This window comes from Alligator sinensis, unplaced genomic scaffold (genome assembly GCF_000455745.1).
Source record: "Alligator sinensis unplaced genomic scaffold, ASM45574v1 scaffold707_1, whole genome shotgun sequence".
Taxonomy (NCBI): domain Eukaryota; kingdom Metazoa; phylum Chordata; order Crocodylia; family Alligatoridae; genus Alligator; species Alligator sinensis.
Window position 1 is genome coordinate 1327371 of NW_005842065.1, and position 7944 is coordinate 1335314.

Below are 7944 nucleotides of genomic sequence, written 5' to 3' on the forward strand. Positions count from 1 at the left end.
GGGGGGGAGAGGGGCGATTACCGTAATTTATACACATACCACGCACCTCCTGCTCTGTCGTGTATCTGATCAGCTATTACCCAGTTGCGGGTGGTGGCGTCATTGCCACTCTCTCCATTCGAGGGCAGTCCCGTGGCCTGTTGATGGGTTTTGAGATGACTGAAGAGTCCAGTCCTTGATCCCGCAGAAGTTAGAGGTCTTTCCTTAGAGGAGAGCAGGCTGCAGGTTGGGGCTCCTCTCCTCTTCTTTTCTCTTCTCTGCTTCGAGGGCAAGACATGTCACCTCAAAAGGGGCTGTCGCTTGGTGGAGGTTGCGGCGCCATTGGAGTCGCTGAGCAGTCGGCTTCTCCCAACTCTTGCTGTTGACATCCATTGTCTTGAGGGACGCCTGCCATGCCTCCTTGTCCGGTTTCCTCGGCCGCTGCCGCGAGATCTCAGGCTGCGACTGACCTGGGAGCAGAGCACTTGTTTTGGGAGTCAAGAGTCAGGCCTTTATGCACAGTGTCCGGTCCAGTGAAGTTGGTGTGTGAGGATCTCCAACTCCATGCTAGTAATATTGGCTTTGGCAAGGATGCTGCAGTTCCACTGTGATCTTCCCATTGAATGCAAAGGATTTTCTGGAGGCAGCATTGGTGACACCTCTCCCGGCTCTTGAGGTGACAATGGTAAGTCATCCACATTTCGCATTCGTACAGGAGGGTGGGGATGATGACTGCATTGTAGAAAGAGTCAGTGGCCCATTGAGTTCATGGCCCATTGTTCTTCACTTTACCAGTGGTAAACATGCTTTCTTCTTTTTTAATGGTCTTGGGGTTTCGCTAATGAAGCAGACTTTTCTTAGGGGGAATGTTGGTTTCTGCTAAGGCTTCTGGTCTCTTATATTCACAGCCCTTTAGCTCTTTTCAAGTCCACAGCTGGAGACCAGTCTTCAGCTGCTAGGGTTTGAAGGTAGTAGGACAGGAAGGGTGAGTCAGCTGAAGATTAAGCTTTGTCCCTTCTCTCTGCTGCCATAATTCTGGAAAAACAAATTTCTTCAGGCTGACTTCCAAAAACAAGTTGTGTATTGTATTTGGGGGTATATTAAAAGCAAGAAAAATGTGTGGGTTGGCTGCCATGGTTCTCCTGCTTTCCCTGTGGCAGGTTCATGTGTGATGTCTGGTATTATGTTAGGGTTGTTAGTAGTCTTACGGAGAGATTAGATTCTGTATTGCATAGGATGGTTTGGATAAGGATGATCTTGCCTCAGGCAGGGGGTTAGACTCAATGTGACCTCTGGAGGTCCCTTTCAGCTCTACTTCTCTATGATTTTTCTATGAGGAGGAACTTTCTGACTATGAGTGTGGTCAAGCATTACAACAGGCTGCCCAGAAAAGTGGTGGAATCTCCCTCCCTGGAACTGTCTGACAGCAGGTTGGACAGACGCTGGGCTGGGGTGGTTTAGTCTGGGCTGATCCTGCCTGGAGTAGGGGGCTGGACGAGATGGCCATGTGAGATCCCTTTCTATGGCATTTCCTAGTGATGACAGCTCCGAAAAACACAGTCATAACACCAGCGTCAAGCCCAGCTGGAAAAAGTGTTTCCGATGGTGCTGTCTTGAAATGCAGCACAAATACCTTGGATGTTTCAGAGGTCATCCCAGTGGGGCCTTGGACATAGCTGTTGTCATAGCATGATCTCAGACTTGATATCTGGGCCTTAAAGGCCACACTTTACCAGTGATTCCTCAAAGGCTGTCATGGCAGTGTTGGTACCTCAGACACCACCATAATGACGCCTCATGTGCAAGGACAGCCAGTATGATGGAGACTCAGAAGCTGCCCAGACATGGTGTGGCTGGCTCTCAGGAGCTGGGGTGTAGCTTATAAAGCCCCCAGATCTTGCCTCATAAAAAGTGCATTTAAAAAATAGAGCACATTTCTATGCCCTGTAGTAGCAGAGAAAAGCTTGCAAACAAAATAGTAAGCATCATGATGCTCCTTTTTAAGTCTGTGGTGTGTCCACACCTTGAAGACTATGCCCGGTTCTGGTCCCCACACCTTCCAAATGGATAAAGACCTAGAGAACGTCCAGAGAAGAACAGTGAGGATGAAGAGTGCTATGGAGGGGCTTCTGTATGAGGAGAGACTACCAAGGCAGGCCTGTTCAATTTAGAAAAGAGATACTTGAGTGGGACATGAGAAGGGTTTGCAGAACACTAAATGGTGAAGAGAAAGTCAACAGGGACTTATTACTAACTGTCTCTAGCCAGATGAGAACGAGGGGTCACATCATGAAAACTAGTAGGTAGTCAGTTTAAAACTAACACAAAGCAGTTCTTTTCCACCCAGTGCATCATTAAAGGGTGGAACTTGTTGCCACCAGATGTGGTGGAAGCTGAGAGTTTAGCCAGATTCACAAAGGGATTGGACCCTTTTTTGGGGGGAGGAAAGAGGCATCAGTAGCTATTGAGCATGAGAGTGAGGTACACGGCCTCTGAATCAGAATTTTCTAGACCTTAAATGCTGGAGGTGTTTAAGGTCTAGTAAACAGTGGGGAAAAAACCCTGGTCCAACCCAGTTCACTCTCCCTTTTACCTTTCAGGATCTGCTCTCTGCTGCCGTATGACACAGGAGACTGGGCAAGATGGACCTAGGGTCTGACCAAGGATGTGCAGTTCATATGTTCTTATGTTCTTGAAAGCGTTAAGGCTGATTAACTGGAAGGCAGGTATAACATCCCATCACTTGGTGAGTCCTCATGATTTGTAAGTCTGTCTCATGAGTTTTGGGGCCTGACAGATGATTCTAGAAGGCCTTAAAGATGACAGTAGTGATGACAGTGCCTCGAGCAATGCCATGGCAACAATGGCTCAGCCTGCATCAGCGGCATGACTCAACTGACATATGTGATGGCTTTGTGTCTAACCTTAACAGCAGCATAATGCATGACCCTGTATTTAATGGCCTGGTGATGTGACAAGGTCCCATTAAACTAGGTTGGTGCACAGCTGTGATGTGACCCTGAGGTCTTAAACAAGGATGATTCCCAGCCCTAACAGGACATGCCTGATGTTGGTGCTACAGGAAGCAATGGCATTTTCTTGATTATGTTGGGGTCACCTCCATGGAGTCAAGGCAGCCATGGCCAGGGTCTGAATATGGCCCATTTCTCATCCCTTCTCCTCTAGTTGCAGTCCTCTTTGCTGGCCACATGGTGGTATCACAGACCAAGGAACATCAGAGGCATCAACTTCCATTCACTATTCTCCTGGCTCATCTGCTTTGGCATCTAGTTCTGAGTTGAATCTGGGACTCTGGGTTTTTGGATCTTTGCCAGATTTGGTCAGAGAGGCATCAGCTCTGCATTCCTGGAGGCTGATCTCTCCTGTGGGAGATGGTACAATGCAAGCAAGTTCCCCTCTCATTCCTCCTTCTGCTAACAGCGTTGCTTGAATGAGAAAGAGAGACCTGTAGTCTCTATTTGCAGGGAGGGCTCATGGGGACAGTTTGCATTTGCTCTTGCTTGCACTTCCAGATGGCCTATAACTAGATGTGGCCACAGGACGTCAGAAGCTCTTGCCTTTTTTGCATCATGGGAGCATAGGAAAGTCAGGCTGGAAGGGACTTCGTAATGTTATCTTGTCCAGCTCCCTGTTCAAGGTAGGATCAGCCCTAACTAAACCATCCCAACCCCATGTCTGTCCAACCTGCCATTGAAAACTTCCAAGAATGGAGACTCCACCACATCTCTGGGCAGCCTGTTCCAATGCTTGACTCTGCTCAGAGTTAGGACGTTCCTCCTTACCTCCAGCCTCAGTTTCCCTTGGTGCAGCTTGAGGCCATTGCTCCTAGTCCTGTCCCCTGTGGTCACAGAGAAAAAAAAAATCTCCATCTTATCTGTCATTGCCCTTCAGGGATTGGAAGTGATGTGATCAGATCCCCCCCATAATCTTCTTTTCTCCAGACTCAGTCACCCTGGTTCTTTCAGCTTGTCCTCATCAGTCTTGTGTCCCAGGCTCCTAATCACTGTTGTTGCCATCAGGCTAAGAGCAGCCAGGATCCTTCCCAGTCCCCCTCTCTTATTGCCAACAAGCCATTTTGGCCCCCTCATAGAGGGTCCAGGCTGCCCCAGATGTCATCCTGTCTTCCTCTTGCTTTCTAACCCTTAATCTGAACCCAGTGAGGCAGCCTTCATGGACAAGACACCATCAATAGCCAGCTTTCTCCCACACAACTGGGTGTTGTTCAGCCTTTGCTCCACCAAAGACCTCTGAGAGTCAAACCTGATTCCAAACAAATCCTAACCACCCCATGCTTGGGTCCTAGCAACCAAATGGAAGCTGACAACCCCATTTTCCAGTCACCAGCCTATGTGGAGGAGCAGGGCTTCTAGCAGCTCCCGTTGGGTTGAAGACTTAAGTGTAGGTTTTTCTTTAAGCTGCCCAGGAAAGGAAGCTGGTTCTGGTTGGGGGTGGCTAGCCCTAAACCATTTCACCCTTGCATTCCCACTGCTGCTGCCCTGCTTTCAACAAGCAATTGCTAATGTCCTATGAAGAGAGCGAAGTAGAAGGCTCAGGATGGCTGACAGGAGAGCTGACACCTAAAGAGCTTGGTGAGGGAGGATGTGAGAAGCAAGAGGATCCTGCATTTGTCTTGGCTTGGCCTTTAAGCTTCTCCCCCTCTTGGCCCATGGGAGGCAGCCTCAGCTGAGCTCTCTTAGGGTTTCCTCTCTGCTGGTGGGGTTGGAGGTGTTATGAAAAGTGTTTCATTTACTTTGAGTCAGCTCCAGAGAATTGCACTCATTTAGCAACAACAAAAAAAACCACTCCCAAAGTCTCAAGCGCCAGCTGATCTGTCGGCTCTGCTTTCTGTCAGCAAAACAGAGGCTCTGAGAAACAGAGATGTTTCAGGGGCCAGGATTCGACAGCCAGGGATCCTACACTATTCTCTACAGCAGCTGCTGCTGGGGAAGTCTGGGCCTGGAGTCCTGGAGCACCTCCAAAGGATCAGCTGGTGCCAGACCAGAGCTTTCGCTGCATTCTTGATGCAGACTTTGCACAGACCTAGAGGGAGAAGTACTAGGGATGAATGGGTCACACACAGAGCGCTATCATGCACATGCCATTTCACCTTTCTGCACATGTGTGCACATGCAGCCATGCTGTTGGACACTCTCAAATAGTGTCTGTCATCTCTCCCTTGCACTAACAGCATGGAGTGTCAGACTAGCAATGGTCCAGTGGTTGCTGCAGTAGCTTGAGATTTCAGGGAACCTGTCCAATGGGATAACAACAAGAGCCAATATCACTGGGAAGGGGGCGAGGATAAAGACATCAACCATGATGAGATGCCCAGAAGGTGTGGCAATGCATGCTAGATGAATACTTCAGCTTGATTGTATAGATATCATTGAGTGTAAATGGCATGGCATTGATCTTTTTTGCTCAGTTTACTACACACATGCACATATACACCTTCATGCACATACACATAAATATGTGCACACACAAATGTGTGTACATAAACACAAATGTGCATGTGCACACAAATACACGTACATGTACACACATGTGTACACATACACACAAATGCACACGTGCGTGCATACACATACCTGCATGCACACATGTACATGCAGGCACACATACTACACATGCACATATATGAATGCACACACCTGCACATGTGCGCGCACACATGAACATACATGTGCGCGCACACATATACACATAGATACATACATGTGCATGCACACACACCCCATTGTCACAGCTATGGGTGGATCTAGGATTTTAAAAAGAGGGCTGCTGTTGGGGTGTTGCCGCATCCCATAGAACACAACACTTGTTTTTTTTTTCCAGTTAAGAAGAAACTAGAAGATTTACTAATATGCTTGGGGGCAGGGGACAGCACTAGAAGGTTTAGTTTAAGATTAAAGCAGAACAAAATATAACTTAATTGAAGCGTGCACTCATTTGCTCGATTTATATATTAAGTTTAAAAAAATGCAGCAAATGAGCCAAAAACAATCAAAAGACCCTGTTTACTTGAGTCCTGTAATTAATTGTTTTTCTTTTAGTCAGAGTCATAAAACAAAGTCAGGTGCGGGATCAGGAAGGAATTCCACCCCCCCCCCTACCAATTTTGGGGTGGGGGGGTTGCTTTCCTTGAATGGCCTCTACCTGGGATCTCTCAAGTGTCTATTAAGAACCTTTTACAGCAGGAGGATGTTGGCCACTGTGGCTCCCCTGATTTACCTATGTCAGATTCAGATGATGTTAGTCACGAATGATGATGGATCATTGTGATAATGATGCTGATCCATTCTTGATGGATTTGTCTGGGATGTTTTGGGCAGGGTTGACCTTGCCTCAGGCAGGGGTTGGACCGGATGCGACCTCTGGAGGTCCCTTCCAGCCCCACTTCTTTAGGGTTGCCATGGAAGACCAGCCTTTTTGAGCATCTTCACAGGGCATCTAGCATGCAACTGCCTGTCCTTTCCAAACTTGAGTTCATATCACAGTCACAGAAAAGTCGGGCTGGAAGGGACCTCTAGAAGTCATCTAGTCCAATCCCCTGCCTGAGACAAGATCGTGCATATTAAATCAGAGCACCCCAGTTGAGGTTTGTAGCTAGAACTGGTCCCAACCTGATGCTTCTTGCACAAAACACACGTGCTGTTGTCACATTAGGATTCCCAGCCACACACTTCACATATGATATTGCCCATAGCACGTGCACATGCTCCCCCCTTGCATGTGCGTTATCATATGCTCCCCATGCCTACTGTTATCTGCAAAGACCGCAAACAATGTCCCAGACATGTATTTACAAGCTGTCTTTTTCCTCTCTCTCTCTTGCAGACACAGCCACCCCAGAGGGTTCCTTCTTGTGTGTCATTCTGTTTTCCTAACACTCCTACGCTGTCCCCGTGTGAACCAACAATTAAAGGAAACTGCTGTGCACACACGCACACACACAGCTCTGTTGTCTTATGGAGTAGAGATGTTACTCACGCATTCGAGCATGCAGTGGGGGGTTAGGGATTTCCAGAGACTCCCCTGGTGCCTGGGACTCTCCATGTCTTCCTTGTTGGCAGTGTGGTGTGGTTGTATGAAGCTGAAGGCTTCCTGAGCTGTGCTGCAGTACATAAGACCAGCCATTTTCTGAGTCCGACCCTAGGTCCATCATGCCCAGTCTCCTGTGTCACACCAGGGCAGAGAGGAGGTGATGAAAGGGAAAGTGAACTGGGTCTGACCAGGGTTTTTCCCCCCGTTCCTCTCCCACTTGCAGTCTCCAGCATTTAAGGTCTGGGGAGTTCTAATTCAGAGACATTGCCCCTTGCTGCCATGCTCAATAGCTACTGCTGCCCCTTTCCTCCAAGAACATGTCCAGTCTTCTGTGAATCTGGCTAAACTCTCAGTTTCCACTACATCTGGTGGCAGCAGGTCCTACCCTTTAATGCCACACTGGGTAAAAAAGAACTGTCTTGTGTTCATTTTAAATTATCTGCTAGTCTCACATTGTGACCCTATGTGTGGGGATGTGGCTCAGTGTTGACTTTCTCTGCTACTCTCAGCCCAGCTATGTCAAGAGGCAGAAGCCACCCTCTGACTAGAGATGGACCAGATGTGCTGGAAGCTAGGGGGTTTGATGCTTTCCAATCCCTTTGGAGCTCCTCCTGTTTCCCCTGTCACTTGCCCCACCTCTCTCCAACTCCCCACATCTTTGATTTCCCCTCAATCTCTTTGGCTTTTCTATCATTTAATCCTTCTACTAATTACGCCCTTCCCCCCTGTCACAACCCAAAGTTGTGATTTTTGTTTTTGTGTGCTTTGGCACCACTGAATTATTTTCCCGCCAAATTTGTAGCTTTCTTTGCAGTGTGCATTTCTTTTGCATCTGAGAAATGCTCGTTGCAAAGAGTTCCCGCCATTTGTATTCTAATTCGAGCCCCATTATTGGCT

At 48.0% G+C, this 7944-nt stretch overlaps 1 long non-coding RNA gene across 1 annotated transcript; it reads left to right on the forward strand.

The window, feature by feature from the left end:
* The first annotated feature begins 10 nt into the window (after positions 1-10).
* Positions 11-7834, forward strand: LOC102375607. The gene is made up of 3 exons (XR_323796.3): positions 11-664; positions 2580-2725; positions 6841-7834. It is a non-coding gene; the product is annotated as an uncharacterized LOC102375607 (long non-coding RNA).
* Positions 7835-7944: the final 110 nt, after the last annotated feature.